This window comes from Phoxinus phoxinus (genome assembly GCF_949152265.1).
Source record: "Phoxinus phoxinus genome assembly, chromosome: 21".
In the NCBI taxonomy this organism is placed as follows: Eukaryota; Metazoa; Chordata; class Actinopteri; order Cypriniformes; family Leuciscidae; genus Phoxinus; species Phoxinus phoxinus.
In genome coordinates this window covers 14365697-14392892 of record NC_136896.1, presented here as the reverse complement: position 1 = coordinate 14392892, position 27196 = coordinate 14365697, and the positions used below count along the sequence as shown (strand labels likewise).

The 27196-nt window shown below is 42.1% G+C and overlaps 1 protein-coding gene across 5 annotated transcripts in view; it reads right to left on the bottom strand.

The window, feature by feature from the left end:
- Window positions 1-25310, bottom strand: part of mpp7a (MAGUK p55 scaffold protein 7a) — a 110390-nt gene extending 85080 nt beyond the window's left edge. Inside the window, exons 1-2 of one of the 5 annotated variants that reach the window (XM_079595313.1) lie at window positions 25076-25280; window positions 14207-14280 (exon numbers count right to left, since the gene is read on the bottom strand). The gene's annotated coding sequence lies outside the window, so the exon portion shown is untranslated. The other 4 variants (XM_079595310.1, XM_079595312.1, XM_079595309.1 and 1 more) reach the window with 4 other exon arrangements.
- Between the last annotated feature and the right edge of the window lie 1886 nt (window positions 25311-27196).

Sequence of the window (27196 nt, the reverse complement as noted above, 5' to 3'; positions counted from 1 at the left end):
CATAAATTAAAGATGTAAAGTAAACCCAGATCACATATCCCCCTTCAATAACTTTTGTTTTATTGAAGAACAAATTTCTTGTAACTTCTGGATTCACACACAAAAAAAGTTATTTTAATGCATCACAAAAAAAAAAGTTATTTTAATCAATTATAAAAGTATAAAACAAGCAGCTTTATCTTACAGCAGGAATACCGGTAATATATCTAAACCTTTATACCCATATATGGGGGTGTTGTGCTTTGTTGCAGTTGTGTTTTGATGTTTTGTTGCTATAAACTAAAAAATATAAAACTAATGCTAAAACTATAAAGGTTTTAACTAAAATAATTATAATTCACCAAGCTAACCAAGTCATTTGTAAAATTAAACAATGCAGTTTACAATGGTAAAGTTTAGGTTGCCGCCATGTTGACGAGTAAATGTTAACCTAGGTTGAACTGGATTGCACAAACCTGACCGACCACGCACGCGCAGACACACACACACTTTTACCTTGCATTGCTGGTCTTATTCTCTCAGGGATATGCTTTGAATATTGCTTTTGAATATTGGGGGGTGGGGGTGTGATCTAGAGTGTTTTAGGCTGTTCATTGGATTTACTTGTGAAATGTGACAAACTCAGTTAGGAGTTGAATATTGTAAGAGAAAAAATTAGTTAATGCTAAAATGTAAAACAAAAACAAAAAAAACAACAGCAAAGTCCCCCTGAAGTCATCCCTTTCATAAAAATACTGTAGATGGCAGACACAAAAAGAAACCCAGACACTGCATTACAGAGACCACAGAAATTCAAATGGTTATTTAACTCTACCAGCAATGGCCTCCTTTTATACATAGTACCATATAGTGTCTATCTGCCTACAGACAAACATCTAGCCATGAGTAGGCTCTTATAAAAAAGCACCGCACTTATGCCACTGTCAAAGCTGACTTTAACAATACAAACAATCTAAAAAAACTAAACTTCTGCAAATATAGGTCTATTACTATTGTCCTAAAAAGAGTGAAGTGAAAAGGACATACTGTAAATCTAAAAAAGGACAACAACATTGAATCTTTCACAATTCAATCCCATTTGAATATTGCACACATTTGAAGCTTATGTTTGTGAGAGAGGTTACAGTAAACTTTCACAGCTATGAATGTGCACATTGTTAGGAGCAGATAGCAGGAGAGAATGTTGATTATTTATTTACCATCAACTATTCAACATGACAGAACATCCACTTTTCAGGCCATCGCACTTTCTCAGGATAATGAACAGAAATGCATCATTACAAAAATTTACATACAAATTAATATCAACAGTTTGAAAGTATGAGGACACTTAATAATGATAAAGAAAAACAAAAGCAGAACAAGAAAGATCTTTAGGTACATTCACTCACTTGCTGCTGCAAAAAAAAAGTGATGTTACCACCACCTCACTAGTGGTCGATCGAAGGAATATTACGGACACATTTACAGTACATATTCAAAGTACATTTTTTTATAATCACCCAATGTATTGGCCAAGGCAAAATATCGGTCGACCACTACTAGGGCTGTCAACTTTAGTCGTTTAGTCGACTAATCGGTCGATGCCGTCTTGGTCGACTGACATTCTCATTGGTCGACCATGCAGTTGCATTTTTTTTTTTTTTTCACCAATAAAGAAATTTTCATTGATTTACTCCTTGATATTTATTCCTTTATAAGCATTTATATATTACTGTATTCTAAATATAATTAGCATATGTTTTATCCCCAACTTTAAATGCTTTAATTTAGGCTATTTTGTAACAGCGCCACAGTTTAGCGCACCACGTAGAACGTACTCGGTTACTTACGTAACCTCGGTTCTCTCTAGAAGAGGGAACGAGTACTGCGTACTGAAAGTACGCACCGGGTAAAGTCTCTTTGCTCGAGATATTGAAGCCAAAATTTATCCTTAAATTTCCATATCTTGTAAACGCAGTGCAGCAGCAGTCAGACCTAGAGCGGGCAATCTAGCGCGCTCATTGGCTGCTCCGCGGCAACTGCTGCAGCCTACCACTGAGCCCCTGGCGTGACGTCACGCCCAATGAGGACGCTTCGCGCCCTCACGCGGCCAAGCCCGCCAAAATGGGAGTGGCTTAGCGTATATAAGGGGCAGTTCAGGCTGCTAACACTCGATTTTGATCGCTGAAGCGAAATGAGCTCGAAGCGCGACACGGCAGGGAACGCAGTACTCGTTCCCTCTTCTAGAGAGAACCGAGGTTACGTAAGTAACCGAGTACGTTCTCTTACGAGAGGTTCTCTCGTACTGCGTACTGAAAGTACGCACCGGGAACCCCTTGTAAACGCCGTGTGCGCTTAAGCAGTCACTATATGAATCCCAGGGGGGAACGCCCCGGGGGACATGGATAAGTGAAATTAGGTGGCCAACAGAGTGGGCTCGCACCTGTACATAAGCACTATATGAGGGGATATACATACAGAGCGGCACTGCCGGTCTTATATTTGAACACATCTACCCTTGTAGCGCAGTTCACAAGTGAGTCGCTAGGACTTTTTTTTTTTTTTTTTTTTTCAGACTGAAAGGAGTCTAGCCTGCAAGGCGGGGACTTCTAGGTTGTAGAACCTAACAAATGTAGACGGGGAGGCCCAGCCTGCCGCCGTACAAATGTCATGAATAGAAATCCCGCTGGACCAAGCCCACGACGAGGCCATGCCTCTGGTGGAATGAGCCCTAACGCCCAAGGGGCATTGCAGGTCTTTTGACGCGTAAGCCGCAGCAATAGCGTCCACTATCCATCTGGATAGGCTGTGTTTCGAGGCGGCGAGACCTTTGGTGCGCCCACCGAACGAAACAAAAAGCTGCTCCGAGCGCCTGAAGGCGGCGGAGCGCGTGACGTAAATTCTCAGTGCTCTGACAGGACAAAGGAGGTTCGTATCGACCTCGTTGTCTGATGCCGGCAAAGCTGAGAGCGAAATGATCTGTGCTCTGAACGGGGTACCGATCGCTTTGGGGACATAACCATGTCTCGGTTTAAGGATGACTTTAGAGTCACTAGGTCCAAACTCGAGGCACGTAGCACTCACAGAGAGCGCGTGCAAGTCACCCACACGTTTAACTGATGCAAGAGCGATCAGAAACACGGTTTTGAGCGCGAGGTACTTCAAATCCACAGAGTGAAGCGGTTCGAAGGGATGTGCTTTCAGGGCCTCTAGGACCAGGGAAAGATCCCAGAAAGGAACCGAGGGGGGCCGTGGGGGATTCATCCTCCTGGCTCCTCTAAGGAAGCGGATGATGAGCTCATTCCTTCCTATCGCCTGGCCGAGCGTCGACTCGGCGAACGCTGCGATGGCCGCGACATATACTTTGAGCGTGGAAGGGGACCTGCCCCTTTCCAACATCTCTTGAAGGAAGCAAAGCACCCACGAGACTCCGCACGTTTGAGGCTGTAAGCCCTTGTCCGTGCACCATTTAGTAAACACCGACCATTTAGACGCATAAAGCCGCCTGGTAGAGGGAGCTCTAGATTGCGTGATCGTGTTCACGACCCCTTCTGGCAAAACAACGGGTACCCATTGATTATCCATGCATGCAGAGACCATAGCTCTGGATGAGGATGCCAAATCGATCCGCCGGCTTGGGAAAGGAGGTCTTTCCTCACCGGGATCGGCCATGGGGCTGAGTCTGACAGCCGCACCAACTCCGAGAACCATATCTGGTTCTCCCATCGGGGGGCTATGAGGAGCACCGAGTGACGCATTACCCTGATTCTCTTGATTACTTGTGGTAACAATGAGACCGGAGGGAACGCGTATAACGGGCATCTGGGCCATGTCTGGGCCAGAGCGTCCTCGTTCTTCGAAAAGAACCTTAGGCAATGGGCGTTGTCTGTCGACGCGAATAGGTCGACTTCCGCCTTGCCGAAGCGGTGCCACAATAACTGGACTGACTGAGGGTGCAGGGACCATTCCCCGAGGGGAACGTTGTTCCTGGACAGTCTGTCCGGTCCGTCGTTCAGGCGTCCTGGCACATGCGTGGCTCTGAGCGAGCGCACGTGGTGCTGAGCCCAGACGAGGAGGCGTTCCGCCAGATCGCAGAGTGCCCTGGATCTGACACCGCCCTGGCGGTTCACGTACGATACCACAGACATGTTGTCCGTTCGAACCAGTACGTGGTGGCCCCGCAGAAAGGGGAGGAAGTGTTTCACAGTGTACTCGACCGCTATCATCTCCAGACAGTTTATATGGAGGAGCTTCTCCGTGTCTGACCATAGGCCAAAGACCGGTCTGCCCTCGAATATCCCGCCCCAACCGAGGTTGGAAGCGTCCGTCGAGATAACTTTTCGGTACGAGACAGTTCCCATCATAACTCCCCGCTGATACCAGTCGGTCACAAGCCAGGGCTGCAGAGCTGAAACACAGCTCTGAGTCACTCTGATTCGGTAACCGCCGGAAGCCCACGCTCGGTGGTGTACACGAGCGTTGAGCCATCGTTGCAGGGGGCGCATACGCAATAGACCTAGCCGGAGCACTGCTGCGGCTGAGGCCATAAAGCCCAGCAATCTCTGAAACGTTTTCAGGGGAAACACTTTGTCTTTCTGGAAAAATGCGGCCAAACGCTGAACACGGCGCGCGCGCTGTGTTGACAAGCGAGCCGTCATTGCCACTGAGTCGAGCTGTATTCCCAGAAAGGAAGCTGACTGACGGGGCAGCAGTGAGCTCTTGGTCCAATTGACCGTGAGACCCAGGTTTTCCAGATGACTGAGTAGCACAGCTCTGTGAGACACAAGTTCCGCCTCTGATTGTGCTAAAATCAGCCAATCGTCCAGATAGTTCAATATTCGCATCCCCTGACGCCTCAGGGGAGCGAGCGCCGCGTCCATGCACTTCGTAAATGTACGGGGTGCTAAAGACAGGCCGAACGGCAGGACGGTGTACTGATATACCTGACCGTCGAAGGCGAATCTCAAGAATGGCCTGTGACGGGGTATGATCTGAATCTGAAAGTACGCGTCTTTCAGATCGAGAGAAATGAACCAGTCCCTCGGGCGAATTTGCGCGAGGATTTGTCTGGTCGTGATCATTTTGAACGGTCTTTTCATAAGAGCTTTGTTCAAATGTCTCAGATCTAATATAGGTCTGAGCGCTCCGTCCTTCTTGGGCACGAGAAAATAACGGCTGTAAAAGCCTGACTCGCTCATAGAAGGACGTACCGGCTCTATCGCCCCCTTGCATAACAGTTTTGCTATTTCTGCGCGAAGTAGGTGTGCTACTTCTGGGTTCACGCTCGTCACTGTACGGGCTCGGAAGCGCGGGGGACGGCGAGCGAACTGCAGTGTATAGCCTTGTCTTACAACCTTCAGCACCCATTCTGACACGCCCGGGATAGCTTCCCATGCTTTCGCACGCATAGCTAGGGGCAGAATGGTCTCCGCGTCCTGAGCGCCGCACTGCGCGGGCTCGAGGAACTGAAACGGAGGTATCAGCGCGGCGCGCGCGCCCTCGTTTGCTGAGTAATGCTGCTCGCTGGTTACAGCAGCCTGCCGTTTCGCATTCAGTAACTCGGTCGCTAGGGACGGAGAATAGTCTGTGGCGCGAACAGCGGTGCTTGTGAGCGATATGGGGGGAACAGTGTTCGTCAGTGAGCGCGCGTGCTCGTGAGCACGTGCGGCGCTTATATCTGAAACACGGCCTATTGGCTTTATTAGTTTCGCCCCCCGTGATAACTGTACAGCAGAGCGGACATTTTGTAGGTGTGGGCACTGGGACGTGGGCACAAATCCTACATTTAACACTCGAGCGGCGCGTGCCCGCTTTATATGAGTGGGCTCTGTGACAAACCTGGGGGGCGTGCTTGTGTGTAGGGGTGAACACATTGGAGTGGGCACATTTTCTACACATAGAACACAATCGGCGTGAGCCGTATATACAGACATTACACTCTTTTTGTGATTTATCTGGGTCGCCGTGAAAACGGCGTTTGTGTGCAGGCGAGCGTGTACTGTGAGTGGCTCGTTGGCTGCTAAATACACAACTGCAGTAGCCTTGTTTAAGGGGACTGACAGAGCGGCTAACTTTGATGGCGGTCCGGCGGCGGCGGCGGGACTCGCGCATCTTTTCCTCTTCGCGGTGGCTAGGAGGATTTCGCGGCTTCAGGCTTCAGCACGATCTTCTGTCGCGGTCCCCGGGGGGGAGGCGGTCTGTGACGGCTGTTTGAGCGCGATCGAGGGCGGCCGCCCTGTCGCTGCTGCGAAGCTGATGGAGGCTGCGATGGGCGTTGTTGCGATGAGCTTCGTGCAGGAGGCTGCTGGGAGCGGCCTGCAGCGGAGCTAACGCGTCGTGGGAGGAACAGCTTCATGGCTTGAGACGTTTTCTGTACCTCAGAAAACCTTTCCACGATCCCGGTCACCGCGGGGCCGAAGAGGCCGGCGGGGGAGAGCGGGGCGTTGAGGAACACGGCGCGCTCAGACTCACTCATCTCGGCGAGCGTCAGCCAAAGGTGCCTCTCCGTTACCGTGAGTGAAGCCATGCATCGTCCCATCGCCTGTGCTGCGGATTTCGTGGCGCGGAGGGAAAGATCCGTCGCGCTGCGCAGATCCGTCACGATGTCCTGAACCGGGCGTTTCTCGTCCAAACGGCGGAGGAGTTCAGCCTGGAGGATCTGGAGGACAGCCATAGAATGCAGGGCGGAAGCGGCTTGTCCGGCGGCGGCGAAAGCGCGGCCGACAAGGGCTGAAGTGGTCCTGCAGGCTTTCGACGGGAGGGCAGACTTTGAGCGCCATTTTGGTGATGGCGGGCAAAGATGCACTGCGACCGCCTCTTCCACTGGGGGAATCCGGCTGTAGCCTTTTTCGACGGCTCCGTCCACTTGGGAGAGAGTCGAGGAAGCAGGGGAGCGGAGTCTCGCGGAGAATGGAGCATTCCACGATTTAGAGAGCTCGCTGTGGAGCTCCGGCAGGAAGGGTGCTGACCTAGAGGCAGGCGCTAGGCGGCGGCTAGGTAAAAAGCACCCATCGAGCCTGTTGGGCGCGGGCGCCTCCGGTGGAGACCAGTCCAGGCCCAGTTGGTCGACGGCCATGGTGAGGAGGCGGATGAGTTCGGCGTCCACATTAGACCGGGCCTTGCCAGGTTCCTGCGTCGAAGAGGAGGTGGAGTGTGTAGATCCAGACCACTCTTCACTGTCCGACGCCAGGAGAGAACAGCTGTCGATGGCGTCGTCCCCCGCCTCGTCCCCTGTGTCGACGGCAGTGAGGGCCGAAGCCGTCATCTGCGCGTCGGGAAGGGGGGGCGGTGAAGGGGAACGCGAAGCTCGAGGGGAAGGTTCCGGCGAGCGTTCGCGAGCGACGGGCTCCGGGAGTCTCTGGGCACGGCGCTTCTTCTTCCGCGGGCCACTGGAGAGAGGCGGAGCGACAGCTTCGACGTTGAAGAGGGCGAGTCGAGCCCGCAGGGTCGAAATCGCCATCTCGTCGCACTCGATGCAGCCACCCGTCGAGAGAGCGATGGCTGCGTGGTCTCGGCCCAGGCAGAGAGCGCAGATCACGTGGCGGTCTCCGTCGCTGAGCGCGGTTCGGCACGAACCGCAGGAAAGACGAGGCATTTTTGTACAAACGCCTTTGCTCTTTTAGGACGTGAGTCGCGGCGGCGAGCTCACGGAGAGGTTTAGGAAAAAGGATACTTTGTCGCCGGATAGCGTAGCTGGCACGGACGGCTGAAGGTGGCGAAGACGGCCGGCTTCCTCAGGCGCTGTCCTAAGCTGGCTGGTCGCTGGATTCGACGGCGGCGGCTTCTCTCGGAGGTCAGCGAAGCGTAGAGCGTCGCTGAAGAGATTAAAATCGAGTGTTAGCAGCCTGAACTGCCCCTTATATACGCTAAGCCACTCCCATTTTGGCGGGCTTGGCCGCGTGAGGGCGCGAAGCGTCCTCATTGGGCGTGACGTCACGCCAGGGGCTCAGTGGTAGGCTGCAGCAGTTGCCGCGGAGCAGCCAATGAGCGCGCTAGATTGCCCGCTCTAGGTCTGACTGCTGCTGCACTGCGTTTACAAGATATGGAAATTTAAGGATAAATTTTGGCTTCAATATCTCGAGCAAAGAGACTTTACCCGGTGCGTACTTTCAGTACGCAGTACGAGAGAACCTCTCGTAAGAGAACAACACAACACTCGGTAACCGCACCTGTGGCTGGCTGCACTGCTGCTTGCGCTCACTACGGAATAGAGGTAGTTTTGCTGTATTCACTCAGGTAGAACGCTACATCCGCTACTAATCAGAATTCCGGATTTTCCGACCTGAAAATGTGACCTACGTGAATCATGCAGACACTTTTCAACAAGGTTCATTCAGCGCTGCCGCTCCCACCACGCGCATCACATCACGCACTGTGCGTAGGGTGCCGAGTGCTGAGGGGGCAGCAAAAATAGTCTACTGAAAAATCAATAATTATATTTTAATAATTATATTAAATATATAGCTCACTGATGCCTGCAAAAAGTTTCTCCCGGAATCTAGAGCGAGCGAGCGAGCGCGCCCGCGAGACAGAGACTGTGCTCCAAACCGCGTAGCCGCGTGCATGGCAGAGGGAGAGAGAAAGAGACCACGCGCGTGTGTGCCTCATGAAGTACATGTAAGACAAACTCTACATTATACCGCTTATTACATGACTACCTACCAAATAAATAAATAATTTGACACTAAAAATTGATTTTAAAAGGAGTTTATGGATTTAAAAACGATTTATATTGCTTCCGCTAAAGAAAATAGTCCGTCTCACTTCTCGTACTCAAGTAGAAGTACAGATACTTGGGGCGTCTCAGTATATTTTCCTGCTTTTTTAATTTTCAAAGAATTGTATTATTATTATATTTTTTTATGTATTATTGATGTTTTTTGTTTTATAAATGCTCTGACAATTGTTTAATAATGTTCAATCAAAATGCAAAACATCGCGTTTTTTTTTTTTTTTTTTAGTCGACTGATCGTTGCTCAGGACAGGACTTTGGTCGACTAAGCATTTCTTTAGTTGACTACAGCCCTACACCTCGCTACTGAGAAATGTCCTGTAGTTAACTGTTGTATAACTTTTTTTAAATCAAAAAAGTCAACCGTGGGATTTATTTGTAAAAACAGTCATTTATTTGGAAAAACTAGGAAATTATTTTTATATTTGTTTGGTCAGTGACTTTTTTGGTTCATTTTATGTTGTAGACTGTAAGGACCTTTAAAATAATTTCAATCGTTTGGCCATATGTTATGGAGCTGTAATGACCTGCAACTTTCATAGATGTGCATTTACTGGAAAACAATTGAACCCCTTAGAAAATTAACCAATCACAAATAAAGCATTCAACAGCCCCGTGGTATAATAATAAATGCGTATGGTGAATGAGGACAGGTGTGCATTATTTTTCAATAATTTGACGGCATGCAGTCCATTAGGCTATTCCATACACAATTAATATTAAGAGCAAAACCAAAGACTTGATCTTGTTTTTGGGGTGAAGGCTACTATGTTTTAATGCTTGATTGTTCAAACAAGGTATTACTTTTCACATATTTTACATTACAGCTCCACTCTCCCCAGTCTGGTTGAACGTGTCGTTTTCGATGAAGCCCCTCCTTCCTAAATGTGCTGTGATTGGTTAGCTGGCCCAGTGTGTTGTGATTTGAAGCGCTTAGCGCTTACTAAAGTTTGGGAAATGTTACGACCCTTCATTACCGCGAGCTCTAGTCAGATGATTAACGATGGCGTCAATTTCAAACCATTTCGAGACAGATTCAGACCCTGACAATGTTAACGAACAAGAGGATTGTGCTGAACGGATTTCAAGCACAGACTTTGCAAGCACAGATTTCACAGGACGTTTCAGAGTGGTATTTTTTTTTTCTCTTTTTTATAGATACGATGCTATCCACCCTTTAATCATATTTGGTGGAAAACTTAATGCAAACAGTTATTGATCACAAAATCATGGATAATTTTTCTAAGGGGTGGTGAACAAGCTTTTGTAAGCTCTTGCTTTTGCAAGTCTAAGTAAACACTACATCAATACTGTTATGTTAGTGAGCAGGCTAGCAATCTTTGCCCTTCAATTACATCTTAGCAATTACATAAAGCTTATAATTGAAACTGTTAATAGAAAACAACTTTAAATAATAAGACATACAAGTTGTGGTCCATAAACAATAGATTGTCCCGACAAAATGGGAATGGCTCATTTCATGAGAAGCTTTTGTGTGTAATGTATAGCCTACATAGTACTCTCTTCTGGAGCGGTTCACCATAAAATTTGCAGCGCACAGAAAAACATTGAGGTTATAATGCTCAGGAAAAGTGTTAAAAATAAATTAACCTCTCTAAGTTTGTAAGCCTTAGGAACAACTTTTACTGAGAATTAAAAAAAAAAAAACCCTCTAAAGCAGCCCAACATGACCACACCCCCTTTGTTGCATGTTAATGGGGGCAGGGCGTATGTAAATTTTAGGGTTTATGATGTCACCAACCTGGGAAGAAGCTCGTTATAGTCCACCAGCTGTTTGTTGTAGTCCTTTAAAAGCAATTTCTGTTAAAAAATAAATAAAATAATAATAATCCCTTGCATTGAACTTTGAGCGTCGTAAATTTGCAGATGTTGTTTATGATTTCACTTTTTAACTTTAGTTAGTGTGTAATGTTGCTGTTGCTGCTTGAGGATAATCAAGGAGCTCAAACGACACACACTCTGGGGGCATCAGAGACTCATTTTTACATCTTGTAAAAAGGGGCATTAAAATAGATCTACCATAACTTGCCACTGGATAGGTGTATGACATTTCATTAATAACAGGTGATTAGGCCAAAACCATCACACATTGATCTCTACCTTTTAAGGGAACAGCAGTTTAATGAGCTCTTGAATTGGCCCTTTCAGCAGTTCAGCAGCACTTCATATGGAACAAGCATTAGCACATCTGAACTAAAGCCAATAGCTGTTTATAGAAACACCAAAACTAGAGTCTGGTTGCAAGTGTGTGTGTGTGTGTGTGTGTGTGTGTGTGTGTGTGTGTGTGTGTGTGTGTGTGTGTGTGTGTGTGTGTGTGTGTGTGTGTGTGTGTGTGTGTGTGTGTGTGTGTGTGTGTGTGTGTGTGTGTGTGTGTGTGTGTGTATGATACCACTCAGGGTCCAATACAGAAACAACAACAGTATCCAAATAATTGGGCAAGATCAAACAAGATGTCTGATGACCGTAATAGGCACTCGTTACTAAAGATTTTAAGAACAAAAAACTCCATAGTAACCATCTGTGACAACTACCAACCACCTAGTAACACCATAGCAACCACCAAAAATACCTTAGCAACCGCCCTGTGATGCATTACCATCCACCACCAAGAAAGTTATATCCATGTTAGTCTCTCTTTATTCCAAGCATGCTCTTGATGTTCTTTCTTGATGCTTTGTTGCAGTTAACTGCATTTTAACTCATTATTTCAGCTTCAAAGTCCACTTGATGTCACGGTGATGGATGACAAATGTGACTTTGCAGATTTGCATTTCGACTCAACTCGCATAATAACTTTGACTGTTTGCCCTTTTGAACTATAATGACGATTGCTCGTTCAGTGCTATGGCCGCTGACGTTAGCATTATATGCCATCATCTCTGTGCTCTCTGCACCGAGTCTGACCACCAAAACTTTAAGATTAAACAAGACAGTTAATTCATATTATTATAAAAATGGGAGAAAGTGTAGTCCGGGTCGGATCCTGGGTCCTCGGGTGCTCCATGTAGACCTCTAATGTGAAGTTCAAATGGACGCTTTGATGTGTCCAGTGTTGACCACCTCAAGCTGCTGCGCCATTGTAGACACAGTGCAAGACAAATCCGGTCAACCCAAATGTTAAAAATTAGGAAAATGAAAAACCCATGATGGAATGTCACCAAAAAGGCCATCAGGGCAAAAAAATCCCACAGTAAATCCCTGTATGTGGTGTTTGACCCCATGATGCAGATGGAATCGGGTATAATACTGTAAATTCTCTTTACAGTAAATAACTGTACAAATTATAGGAAAGTCTAACAGTGTAGTTGATCTCAACAGAACACTGGTCTACAGAGAAAGAGATGATTCAATTTAGTTTCAGACCCTCTGAGAGCTTAAACTAGAACTCAACACTCATGTGCCATGGGAAAAGCCCACAATAGTTCAGAACGCATAAATGAGGTCATGGACAGTCATGAATCGCTAGATTCGCTACACAACCTCACTGACAACAAACCAGGACAGCGGCCTACAGTAATGTGCTCTTATGAGGTGACCGTTTGAGAGCCTCATTGTCTATGAGAAAACTATGAAAAAGACAGAAAGGGAGCGATAGATGTGTGGATGTGTGCCCCTCTTCTCTATAATGGACTCCTTTGTTTCAGAGAGGTTTAAACAAAGCAAGCACTGGCTGCAGGGAGTAAGGGCCGCTGTGTCTTTTTCTGAATGAAAACTACTCACCCAAATCTGAGTGGAAGTGTAACACAATCGGAGCTCTTCAGCTTTACTTAGTTTCCCTCCCTCACCATCCTCTCCTATCATCACTTCCACATTCTCTCTATCAATTTTGATCTGTTTTAGGCTCTTACAAGGATAGCATTGTCTTCTAGCAATTTATCCTTGTCTCCTGATCAGAGGGCCTGGCCTTCCTTACACCCATGCTATCATTACACCACCATCACACTCATGCCTTTCTTCTCTACATGTGCATGTGGGGTTTAGTGCCAATACACCTCTAGACCACTTCAACACACTCCATGTTCACAGGAAATATTCATTTACAACTTAATATAAGAAAGATGATATTTTTGTTGACTTTTTTTTTTTACTGCTAAAACTAATATAATTTGTTGTTTGCCCTAATGTGGATAAATGCAAACTTTTCTTAAAAAAAAAGAAAAAAAAAAGGTTATAAAAAGACAATTATCGATACCAGACGAAATGAAACATTTTATCGTGATCATATTTTTAGCTATATCGCACAGCCCTACAGCAATATGTGACAATTTGAATGCCTTTACATGGTCAAAACAAGCAAAGAGAGTGAGGGGGAACACTAATCCTGTTGTAGTGTAAAGAGATATTCAAAGCTCAACGTGCCCCATGGAGTCCAGACTTCACACCTCAATGGAAAGCAAAGCTAAGAGACCACTCTGTGAAATTAGAATCACAGTTTACTCACAGCTCAATTGACATCAATGGTTGATGCTTTGAGACTCATCTTGGTTGATTCATAACAAGAACAGCTCCAATTATGCTTGGAATAAAGAAATCTGATCAACATCAACTAGCAGGAAACCTATGAATTAACTGTCCTGAGACAAACCTCTATACCACAACTTCAGTGGGCATCACTGTTGTCAACAGCTGAGGCATGAGGTTACCTGTAAAGAAAAACTTAGTTTATCTTTTGCGTTTAAGCTTTCCCAATATAGAAGCAAATTTTGCAAGATCAGAAATAAGATCAGAACATGCAATCAATAAAACAGACTCTGGGGAAAAATTAGTGTAATAGTAAGTGCACAGAATATAATTTATTCTGTAGCCTAGGTCTTGAAGTCACTCATAATAACAGCAGAGGCTTGCAGCCATTTAAAGTCTATTATAGGCTACTGTTTTAAAATACACAATGTGTGGCACAAATACAATTATTATTTTAATAAAAATGTATCTGGCCTGCAAATTTTTTTTTATATAAATTCAGAAATATTCTATTCAAAATTTATCAGTTGCCAGTCCTAAATATTATGAAACGAGAAGAGTCCACATCCACAATAAAATAAAATAAAAATGTCCTGTCAGCCGATATGATCCTGATATATTGTGCATCACCAATTACTAAATGAATCCATCCATTTACGCAAGCACAAACAAAAAAAACTAACAGGTATTTGGCTAGTGTTTGTGGATTACAAATATTAGAAACTACTACGCTGGATGACCAAAACGGATCAGTCAGTCAAAGCTCAAACCGGAAAAGGAGAATCCACTGTTGCCAGAACACCTTCAGCCCATAAACAAAGGCAAAGTAAAAGCACTTAAATTAGTTACCTTAAATGGGCCAACTACAGTACAACTAAAACCAAGCAACACCATAAAAAGACAAGCGATAAACTCTTCCATGTAAATCTAGTACATTATTGTCCTAACCAGCAGTGACCACGGCAAGAAGCTGAAGATTGTTGGGTTTTTATTTCTACTGTGATGTCCCACCCAGTCTAGGCTTTGAGTGAGGTCCAGTGTTCAGATCCCAGACAAGCCCCCATTTGTTACAGCTGGCTCTTAGGCTGCAAAAAAAAAGGAGACAAGACGCGTTGATTCTTTTTTAAAAAACACATTTATTTTAACGCAAGGAAACCAAACATAAATGCAGGACACTCAGCATTGCGCAGACCATCACACAGTCTCAGCAACATTTTACTATGCGTCCAACAAGTGTTAGGTGTGTCGGCTACACACCCTTCTCCAAACAGCATCTAAAAACACACATGCACACACACAACCTAGGCTAGGACGTCTCACTGCAGCATATTTTGTTGCTGGAAATTTGTAAAGTCACAGTGTAAGCAGATACGCAAAAGTGCAATCTTCCTTTAATGCTCACAAATCATGCCTGTTGTTGCCTGTGCTGTTGTTACCTGAGACTTGAGTGCTAGAGTGTCCTGACATTACCTTAGTATCCATGAGGCACTAACAGAGATAGATTTCCTGTGTTTGTGCGCCTGCATGTATTAATGACTTTCATGCTGCATGAAAGGCCTGATGAGATTAACCCCTGTGAACGGATATCCAACTGGGGAAACCCTGCCATGTCGTTCCCTTGACCTCCACAAACCAGGGTTACATAATCAGCTGAAAGATTCATTTAGCTAAAACAGGTAAACTTAGAATCTTTAAGATTGCCGACATTCAATTTCAGAAGAGAAAATGAAAATCACTGTTTAGCTTATTATCTCATTAGGTCATAAACCAAATAATTACAACCCACAACTCAGCCAGAATATGAAGTGTAAAATTTACCATGACCAGAAAATCAAGAACAGTTTACAAAATACAAGATAATGTCTGGGCAGTGTCTGTGTATTGCCTTAAAACACACTCAGATCAATGGATCAATTATGATCTGGAAAATTCCTGTAAGAGTCACAAAAAGAAACTTAAATACTTGCCAAAGACTATTCCAAGTCTGTACAGACTGATCCAATCAGCTCTGTGATCTCTAAAAGCAGGAGTGGAATTAGTGGGATCAGTTAGTAAGGTGCTTACCAGGAAGTGATAAGCAGTTGAATGCTCGTCCCATGCTTACATCAGCAATATTCAAAACATGCCAGGTGTAGCATTACAAATTTAAGAATTAGTTTAAAATCAATGTATTTTGTGTTCAAGGTAAAAATGATTGCAACTGATTATATTAGAGTTTTCAGTGAGGGGCTTGTGCCAGTCTTTGATCTTCCTACTGAGAGCCAAACTGTGTGAATGTTGACAGTCTTAGTTCTCGTTAATAGACCAATTTCGAGCCGACGTCACAGTTCCGTCACAACGTTAGCCGGAGAAAAAACAAAGGGAAAACTGGAGCGGCTAATACAAACCAGCACAGATTCGGCTACATAAGGAGCTTAAATTATTATTATTAAATGTCATCTTGTTGTGGTGTTGGGTTCTAGAATCGACGGAGTACAGGCTCCAATTTGAAATTTTATCGCATAATGTTTTCTAAACTATTGTGATTATTTGTGAATCATCTATTGTATACATTGTTTTGATTGATTGTGACTAGACTTTTTGAAGAACCTGGTAAGAAAAAGTAAACAAATACATAGCCTAGTTAAATGAATATGCTGTATCTGGAATTTTTATTTCTAGAAAATATTCATATAATTAAAATTGCACCAGTGTCACTCTTTATATTGTCATCTTCATGGCGCTGGGTAGGCAGAACTTCGGATTGTACCACACAAGTCTTGTACGTGACCATTCAGCATATAGTTATAGGCATCTAAAGATTTATATGTCCTCAGTTTCGCTTTACACTCAGTTTCTCTATCGGGTAGGTGTAGAAGTCAGGCCACTCAACCGGAGGTAGCGCTAACGTTAATCCTGTCAGATCGTCCATCCATTGACTGAGTGTGTACGGGGAACCAGTCAATCTGGTTCCGTCCGTTAAAATGAACTTTTGCAAATAACCAAGCACATTAAGATAAAATTGGATTTTCTCCAGTCATCGTTTAAAAACAAGCTAACAAAACTAGCTAACTAGCGTTAGTGAAGCGGCCAGAGAGATCGACCTAAGCTTCACCCACAAAAACATCACCATGTTTACTAACTGAAAAGGGGTCTACAGGTGCTGTTTATACCATTTTGGGGTTAGGGTTGTGACGGTATGAGATTTTCACGGTATGATAATAGTCTCAGAGAATATCATGTTTCACGGTACGGTATTAAACCAAATATTATTATGATCATCAGTTAAAATGACCATTAAATAAAGGAAAACTTTTTTTTTATTATTGGTTATAACAAACGCTTTAACACACATTTGTTTGAATAAATATAAAATTTAATAATTGATTGTGGATTACATTTACTTAAATCATTAATAATAATACAAAAAAGAATAAAAGAGTCCTATTAAATGCTTTTTATTCTGATTTTTAATGATTTATTATAAATATATTATATCAAAATGAATATTTAGTAATCAATAAATACAAACTAATAATTTAATTATGTTTTAAAATGTAATCAAAAGAAAATGTAACATCCTTTTTTGTGCTGCACAACAGAGACTTACTAAATTAAAACTTGGACAAAAATTATATTCAGCATGGTAAAACGCGTTCCAAGATCATTCAATGTTTCTTATACTTCATCTGTGGATAAAGGTCTATCGAATCTATATGGTTGTACATAAAATCATGTTACTTGCTACCGGGTGTTTCAGATCACAACACTGAGCGTGTAAAACAATTCATAGTGCACTCTACTCCATTGTAACTGAAATTGGCACCTATTATGACGCTTTTCACAAGATGTAAAAATAAGTCTCTGATGTCCTCGGAGTGTGTATGGGACGTTTTAGCTCAATGAATGGAGGAGTCAGCCTGACTCCTGTTTATTTTGAGTGTCTACCAAGCTAGTGAAGCTATCGGTTTATTTACAGTTGTTACACAGGTGCACAATTATTTAAAAGTTAGGAAAGTAATGTTTAAGTCAAGCCTGAAGCCTTACACAAAAGAATGATCCCAGGCATTCAGCCAGTTTATTAGGTAAATCATGTTTTTTTTGTTTTCTTTTTTTATTGGATCAGTACTAAGTATCAGCCAATACTGAAGCCCAGGTATCGGAATCGATATCACTCTCGGATCGGAGCATCCCTACCATACTGCTGATTGTACACTATCCCTTAGCCTTGCCACGCACCCCTTTTTATGACTTTAAATGTACTTGAAGTGTGCAAAGCACTAGGAAAATACCAGTATTGGACCAGGGCTCAGTATCAGCACACTCAATATCACATGACTTGGATCAGATTGGGGGCACACAAAAAAATTGATCCTAAGATTCAGCAAATCAATTTGAGTGCAAGCAGGACAAACATGCATTGCATTCCCACATATTTGCCAATTTATAGTTCTAATCACTTAAATACATCATAAAACGCTAGATTATCTAATGCTTTCGAATGGTATCATATATCTTCAAGAAAATCGGTGTAATTTTGTGAAGAGCTGATTTGGAATGCATGTTTCTGTGAACATCAAAGTCTGGAGACTGAGAGTAAACTAAAAATGACTAGCCAATGGTGATTCTATTGCCAATGTGTGCATAAAGGGTTGGGAGTATGATTTATACTGAGGATCTAGAGATGCACTGTCGTCAACTGTATAAACAGCTAGTTTCTAAAGCAGCATCCTAACTGAATTGGAACAAGGGGCCAATTTGGAACACTACCTTAGGCAGCAACTCTGTGTTCCATGTAAATACCGGTCTGCATTCAAAGTGCACAGGAAAATAAACCTACGAATGATTTCAATAATGTTTGTTATCAGCACATTAAGCTAACAAAGTGATAGGCTACTTAGTACAGAGGAATACATTTGTTTTAACAATGCATTGTGATGCTGATGGGAGCAATTATGCATTAAAGCATAATAAGAATTGATTATTGTGATTATAAATCTAATTATTAATAAAATAATTGGAGGAAATATGCATAGTGATTCGTTACGCATCAAGAATCGTTACCCTCTGAATTGTAATTGATTTAAATCATGAGGGAAGAGAAGATTCATATATCTCTAAAGCATATAACTGATAAGCATAAAAACAGTGCACAGTAACTGGGTAAAAATAAAATGGCTAGATATTCAGTACCAAGAAATATCAATAAAGTCATCATGACTGTAGCATCTATAGGATGTATTTTTCACTGAGCTTGTAGTGCATTGTGGAATGACATTCTCAGCAAAGGCTACACCGTTAAAATTTGATAAAGATGCCTCTTTTCTTTATAATTTGGAGTCTCTTAAAAAGCAGTAGGCTATAACTATATTGCCTACCTTTTGGAATAGCCTCTGTGTCAGATTACTTAAGATGACTTAAAAAGACTTAAAAACAGAGTCTAAGACTGGACAGGAGGTTCTTCCTATGCTTCCGTTTCATGGTACTGAAGTCGCTCAAGCTCTGCAAACAGTAATCATAATAAGAAATATCTAAATATATAGGCCTAGGCTCTAGAAATATCTAAATCTATAAGCTAGCACAAATCTGTCATTAATATGGCACACCTGTTAACCAGAGACTCGAGACATTATGATTTTGTGGACGTTTTCAGCCAACAAGTCATAAACGGCATCTAAAAACAGGGCAGTGGGATAAAGCTAGTTTCAAATTACGCTGTGGCTCAATATTTGCAGCTTCCTCTCGGAGTAGAGAGGAGCCATTTGTGATCCCGGATCTGAAGGAAGCTCAAATATCACATAAATAAAGCATTACTCTTCTTTATATTTTTGGAAGGGAAGGTGGAAAATGGTTCAGAGTTCAGACCAGATGATAACTTACTCAAAGAATCTGGAAAATATAAACTGTGGTGTATTTGTGGCCTTGACGAGACATTTTGGCTCTCAACACCTTTTAAATACAACATCAAGCTCATTTAAAGCATTTGTGTTGCTTGTCACCTTTTATTATAAGAAGATTGGAATGCAAAAAAAAAAAAAAAACTTATCAAATCAGATAAACTAATATTAATTAACTAATTAAGCAAATAAACCAATCTGCTTTAGAGCCACTGACACTGGAGTAACAAGCTAATGCTCCACTGGCAATGGTATTTTCAGAATAAAGGTGCAGTCACATTAGGGAAATTTTGGCAAATTTTTATTGGCCAAAAAGTTTCATTGTCAAATGCATCAATGCGTGAAGCACAGCTTACACAGAAGTCACTTTCAAACCAAGCAGCTTTCTGTTGGTCATCTCTGCAAATTCTTTGTGACAAACTTGAACCTTTAATAGCACCATTAAAATAAGCTGAACAATGATTTGACTGCACCTTAATACCGCAAAATCTCACAGTGGGTGGATAAACTTGTGTGGGATTTCATAATTTGCGCAATCACATTATTACACAAGTAATTTACACATAGAAGTGATGCAAGACAGTCAAAATCACCGTAAGAAATAACCTGCTGAATTGCTTTGACTGTTCACATGCCAAGGCCACCCTCAGAAAACTTAATAATCCTGCAACACGCATCCACAATCCTTCACTTTCTCTTGGCGATTTCATGCTCATTAATTTACAAACAAATACACAATCTAGGCATTGGGAAAACAGAGAAATTTGGCAGCAGTAGACTGAGGGTCTGTGTTTTTGGCCTGGGGGCCTGGCTACTGTTGAACTCAAACCTGGGGTCTAGTGTGGGGGGTCTGGATTGAGGCCCAGTGTTTTGAGTGAGATCTCAAAGAGTTGAGGCCACAGCCAAAAAACACTTCAGACAGCTGCTTATAACGAGAGGATTACTGACTGGTAGACAGAAAGCCACAAACTAATTGCACAAACTTCCATACAGGAACATACACAAAAGACCCAAGACACTGACAGTATGTCTAAAGACTCAGAACACGAAAAGAACCAGCAGACCACACCACAGACATGGATGAGAAGAATAAGACGCCACGTGAAATGTTGTCAGTATTATCAGCAGCATTCTGAACAGAGCGCAAAGCCAAGCCAACAAAACGTAATATGTTGCAGAGGAGAAGACAGAATATGGTAAAAGAACAGAGTACAGACATGACTATTGAAGTTACAGACAGTGAATCACTTCATTTTCTAACAGAATCTTCAGGCATTTGGGAATTTGTCTTTATCGGCTGCAAATAATCTGGTTATAGTAGTAAAGCGCAGGGATTTTCCTGCATAGAGAATTATGAGGCCGTCTCCGACAAATCTCGGACAGACAGTCACATGCTCAGATACACTTTTTCCACCGTGACGGTTAAGTTGCGGTTTCCCGGCCTGTGTCAATAGTTTGCCGATAGTGCTGCGCGGATCATAATCCGCGGGTCGGCGGGGCAAATAGAAAAAACAAAACGTTACAATTAGGGATGCACCGATCCACATTGAGCCGCGCCTCCGTTCAGGAAATCCATTCCACAGTTTGCAGCCAGCTAGCAGACTCGCCGGCAGGAATCACTTTTGGAGTTATTTCAGCAGACAACGTTAAAGCGCAGACATGGCTCATGGATATCGGATATCTCCGCAGGTTGGATCGGGAAAATCCGACACGTGAATTACGCTGGTATCGGCCCCGATACCGATACTGGATCGGCCCCATCCCAAGTTACAATTAATCGAGGGTGGATGACAGATAAATCATTATAATGTGTTGAGTTTAATAAAGACACGGAACTCTCATCACGGTAAAACGCAATGAACGTGCGTCACTCTTTTACTTTCATTTTCAACGCAATTCTCTTCAGGGAAAAGAAAACCAATCAAGGAACACATATCAGGGCTCGACATTTACACTTGTCCGCTTGCCCAACCAGACAATTGCCCTGATTAAAACTATTTTCAATATAAAAAAAATTAATAACCAGGGAATCACCGAAAACGCGAGGATGATTCTGATTTTATTTCATTTAATGTAAGAGGCGATTGATGCCTGTAGTTGATAATATACTGACGGTAACAAAGTTGCGCTGTTTCAATTTGAAATGAAAGATGGAGCATACATTTAATAAAATTAGGGGGGGAAATAAAGCTAAACTGTGATGTAATGAAACATTGACAATTTAAGTTTGAAGGGAGCCTCTGTTTAGGCTATTAAGGAAATGTAATTTTTATTATTAATTTATATTTATTTTAGTCTTCTTGTTCCTCCATTCTTCACTATAGTATCACTAAATTATTAAAAGCAGTGCTGAGCAGAGTGAAGTTATGATGCATGAAGTAGTCCATGGGAAAACTCTCATAAATAAAACACACTGGGATACAACCACGTGCGACATCTCCACCAATGTTACAAGCTCATCCTAACACGCTTGACTCTCCACAAGTCTTGAACTTGATAAGTAGAACGATGCATTACAGGAGGCATCACATCATACTGCTTTCCTTTTCAAGAGTTTATGGGTTTTGAGATGAGCCTCCTGCGTGTCTGAAGAAGCACCTACTTTACAGCCTGCTTGGGCTCAGTTTTCACAGGAAGTGCTGAAGAGGCAGAGACACGACTGGTCTGCAGAACAGGAGCACATATATCAAGTCAAGTTCAATTGAAGACCTTATAAGAGGTGAATTTTGTGTGTATGCTGCCACAGTTTTCTTGGTCCCAAAGTGAGTTTGAGTTGACAGTGATCGATCTGAAATGGCTATTAAACAGCAATGGCAGCGCAACATTTTCTGATCTTTAAGTATTAGTGTACAAGGAATAACAGACACAGACTGGCCAGATGGGAAATACGCAGCAGATCTGTGGAATAATGTGCATGTCAGCACTGATTCAGATGCTGCTGTGTAGTCTAAAAGCAGCAGAGCTCTTTGAAAAGAACACCTGAGCTCTGACACACTGCAAGATATAGTGATGACAAATGTATTACTGCTAACTCTGCTGGGTATGACCTTACACCACATTCTTTTAAACGACTGAACTGCTAACTTACTTCCCCCTCAGTTAATGATGGGGAACCAAGGCCACCGCACAGCTCATATTTAAAACTTCCCTTAATAAAACACCAAAATCCAGAGAATGAGACCCAGGGTTTGATAATATTGTTCGATGGCCCGGGGCCAGCGTGAATGATGCTCAGGAAAGTAGATGGAAGTGTCGCTTGCTGCATTGTCACTAAAGTTTATCATTTTCACACATTCTTAAGCTTTGCCAATTTAAATATTCAAGTGCAAGAAGAAAAGATCTCCCAATTTGGTAGGCTATACTCGCTGCTTGAGAAGTTGAGTCCTCTTTTACCCCTTGTTCTCGTGTTAAAATGGACATTCACACAAAATTATGTAAAAAATGCCTATATAGGCAAGTATCCTTGTAAAAAGTGAATGTAAACAGTTGAAAAATAAAACGCATGTGTTAAGGCCGGTTCACACAGAATGTGTTTTTGCTGTTAAAAAAAAACGCAAGATGCAGGTCAGTAAGTTGCATACATATAAAATGTGTATTTCTTATATATAATCTTTCGTTTAAAGACACTAAACCTCTGCAGCAGCTCAAAACCTCTCACATCACATTCCAAGATTTCTCTCTCCCTCAGCTTCGACCTCACCACTACAAAAACAACAGCACAGGAATCCCAGTAATGCTGGGCCACACACTGGGCCAGCTAACACAAAGCCATTAGACACCTGTTCTGCCACAGTGCCACTGCACAGACTAGGTGGGCTGACAACAAATTAGACAGTGCTCTAGGTCATATTCCGCCTCTCTGAAGAGTCACACGGTTACATCAATCTGTGGTAGGATGTAGAACCATGTTGAAGTCTTTTTTCTCATAGAAAATGTTTTCCTCATTGCCTCAGTGTTTATTTTGTCACTACACTCCTTCTACCAGCACGGTTCAGCTCCTTGCCGGGCCGAGAGCGATTTTTAATCGTGATGTGCCGTACCGTACCAGGCTCAAGTGGAAACATAACTGGAACCGTACCTTAAGGTTCTTAGAACCGTTCGGACCGACAGTGCATAAAAGTGGCTTATGTAGCCTGAACAGCCAGCTATCAACTGATGATTGCATCTTGGAGAGCGTTAACATGGTCATGGTAGCTGTCCAATCAGTGAAAGTGCATTAAATGACCAACTGTAAATACTCCCTGTTTGTATTAAAAGCCATGTTCCAATTTGAAATCACAGTTTGATTATCGCAGTTAGACCCCAGTACATGCGTTTACTCAAAAACAGGTGATGACCGGTTTAACTCATCAGTGATTTCTTCTCCACTTCAAGTGTGTATTTTCAGTCCTTCATTTCACTAATCCTGCAGGACCGCCAAAGAACACATTCCCTGCTTTTGGTACACAACACATGGAATTCAAAGGGATGGAATTCAAAAAGAATGTAGGGGCTTCTCTGCATTCTAGTCTCAGAAAAAAAAAGTTATGCTAACTGACTTCTATTGACTTTAGTTAAAGTCACTCACACACATAAGGCATTGTATTCCCTTTCTTATGTTTAATTACTTGCATTCTAAAAGGTTACAACCGTCAAAAGAGGGAGCGATCAGGACATGGACTGTAAAGTCAGCCTGTCAACTGACACTACGAGACGACGAGTGAGAGTGTGTGTAAAGAGGTCAAGAAGAGGGGAATCAGAGGGAGTGCAGACAGGGCACTTCTGAGCAGTGATATCTGACACAGCAGATAGCAAGTCTCAAACAAACCACTGTCTCCAGCGTTTCCCACAGGGCAGCAGGACTACGAAAGCTCTCAGTACCGATTTGAACAAAGGTTAGAGTGCATTCAGTCATTTCATTTCTTGAATACCTAACCATTTTCACTAGATCACAATTGCTCATGGTCACAGAATAAACTATCACACTGCTTTTACAATTCAATGGTCTGTAAAGGAAGATCCCAGAGGGCTGAACCAACCGATCAAAGAAATGCATAGTACAGTTTATTCTGTTTTGAATTTCTTCTCGGTTTTGTCAATTGTCCAAGTGGGCTTATCAACTAGGGTCAAGATAGATCCACATGATGATCAGGAATTGCTAAACATACAACCTAGACTACCGGTATGCCATTTGATTTGCTTCTATTTGAGTATAAAGTGTATTTGTATAAGGCAGGAACATTGTAGTTGTGAGTGTATATAACATTAATATTAACTTGATTATATGCAACTTTTATTTTAGTGTTTACAATAATAAATGTGTATGAACAAATTAATAAGTTCATGTTAACTCATGTAGTAACTAATGTATACAAATTAAACCTTATTGTAAAGTGCTACCAATTAGAGTTGATCTCTATCATGTATCAAAACAACAACAAAGCATAGTAACAGTTATAGTTCTAGCAGTATAGAACAAGTATAGTTCAGGCAGAAATAGCACATGGCTGTTTGTAAAGTCAGAAGCAGCAGCACTATGTGAAATTAAATAAACTATTTGACACACACTCATTTTATTATTATTTATTAGAGCATGTCAGGCCAGCCCTAGCAGCTGAGCACTCACGATGAGAGATGAGTTTACCCTGTTGCTCAGGGCGAACCCACCCGGTGATGTCAGTGTCAAGCTCCGCGTCAACACTCTCTGCTGAAATAAAGCAGATCCTTTCCACGCATCAAGGATAGTGGGCTCGTTTCGCTGTTTTTGTTTGTCCTGTCCTGTTCAGCTCAGCTCAATGGTCGGGTGCACTTGACAGAGAACTCGCGCTGTCAAGTGCATGGTCCGTTGGCTCGAGCAAAACCGGACACACAAAAACAATGAAACAAGTCAATACTCGAGTTTTCAAAAGAACTTCTTTTGATATCCCCTCAAAGACTAAACATTTAAGATCTGTAGTCATGTTTAAATATCAACAACGCCGTAAATTTGTGTGTGGACCCTGTATAGAAATAAGTTATTACTCACTCGAGCTGTGTAAGTATTGTGTTTGGGAAGTCAAGCCAAGACGTCTTGGGTTTCTTGGGCGGTCACTCCCCGAGAAATAAAGTTGCCTTCAGTTTGCTTTTAAAAGGTAAAAAATTAGAATTTCAATTAAAATATCCCAGGCTTGAGTAGGTCTTTGCGTCCAACGTGTTTTTCTTTCCAGGCAAAACGCCTCGTACAATCTGCGTTCAACGAGGAAGGCGGGCGGAAGTAATCCTTTTCTTGATTGGGCAGTCAACTAAAATAGGGCGGGACAAAAGTGTAATCCTGAAATCCGATTGGCGGATACATACTCAATCATATGCCACACCTGCCCTTATTCTCTACAAAATGTATGTTTTATTATAAGAGGTCTACAGGGAGAGTGTGCAAATCATAAATCATAAATACATGTTTTCTTTGTTGCTTTGAGTGTTCTTTTGCAAGGGGTAATTTCCAGGAATGAATGAGTAGTTCTGTTCTTAAGAATTCAGACGACAGAACACCTGTCTTTCCTGTTCTAGAGCACATGACCACCAGTTTTTTTTCCCCCTATTTGAATATCTCGCCCATCTCTAATAACTTGATTTGATCCGTCTCGACACGCTAAGTCCTTGTTGTCTCACTCAGTGGTTTTCTTCAGTGAGGCAATTTACTACGCAGACTGGTTTGACAAGTTTGAAATAAGACAATGCATCCTTGTGGCTTCAACTAAGGTTAAGTTTACAACAAAAATGAAAAATGTTCAGAACAAAAGAATGAAAAGTTATCACCAATGGACAGAAAGAAAGAAAGAAAGAAAGAAAGAAAGAAAGAAAGAAAGAAAGAAAGAAAGAAAGAAAGAAAGAAAGAAAGAAAGAAAGAAAGAAAGAAAGAAAGAAAGAAAGAAAAAGAGTCTTTTTTTCTTTTTGACGTGCGTACAGGGCCCAACAAACACTCACAAACCACGCCACATCTTTACATTAAGGCTACAGCACCCTCTTGTGGTCGACATATGAGATCGATGACACTTGCACTGAGAACTACACGTTATATTTTTGGAGTAAAGTTTGGACAATCCATCATAACCTGGAACCTGGAAAAATAATTCAGCTTCAACCATGAAATTATATTGAGATCAAATTAAACAAATAATAATTAAACACAGCTTGCAATTTATAATACCAATCAATCATCACATTTTATTGGCCTTGCTTACGAGCAGAAGAAGCAAAGGATTGGAAAAACGTGTTTTTTGTAAATGGTGTAAACAGTGCAAAAAATTGTAATGTGGTTTTAAATAATTTTATGTGTGTATAGTAATTTTGGTAAAACATTATGGTCCTTAATCAGATGCGAGCTTGAAAACAAACTTGACCTTATTAAATCTTCTGAGGGTTCTGATATACATATATATATATATATATATATATATATATATATATATATATATATATATATATATATATATATATATATATATATATATATATATATATATATATGCTGTGCTGAGATTAACCCACATGTAATGTCTTATTTGGACCAACAATAGCTAAATTAATTAAAGATTAATTGGTAATATTACCATAATAGTGTGACTTTATTTGCACTATTGTGTAGGTATGAGTGAAATGTATCTGCAAAGAGGCACCAGGAGCTCAAATGAAAGGGCGCAGACAATGAGTGTGCTGATGCACCTGCTTCCATTGTTAGAATAAACAGTGTGTCTTCAAAGCTAACACTGATGTTAAAAGTTATTTTCCAGCATTACAGAGTCCCAAAAGTCTGTGAAATATTACTTGTGTATAATTTATAGATTTGTTTAGTGTAGTAATAATTCTCTTGCAATATTAAAATGAGTGGAAATTGAAAGAAACAAATGAAATGATGATTATATAAAAATAATCATTAGCAAGGTACCTAATGTGTTCATTTAAATCTATACATGTAAATCACTTAGAGTTATATAACTTGATTATATAATATGTTATGCGGACATTCAATATGAAGTTATTAGAGAAAACTATGGAGAATCAAATAAAAGATTGGAAAAACTTTAGCCAAATTCTTCTATGAACACCATATCATCCATTGAAAGAAAATTGATAAATGCGTTTTTGGATCAAATGAAAACTAAGACAT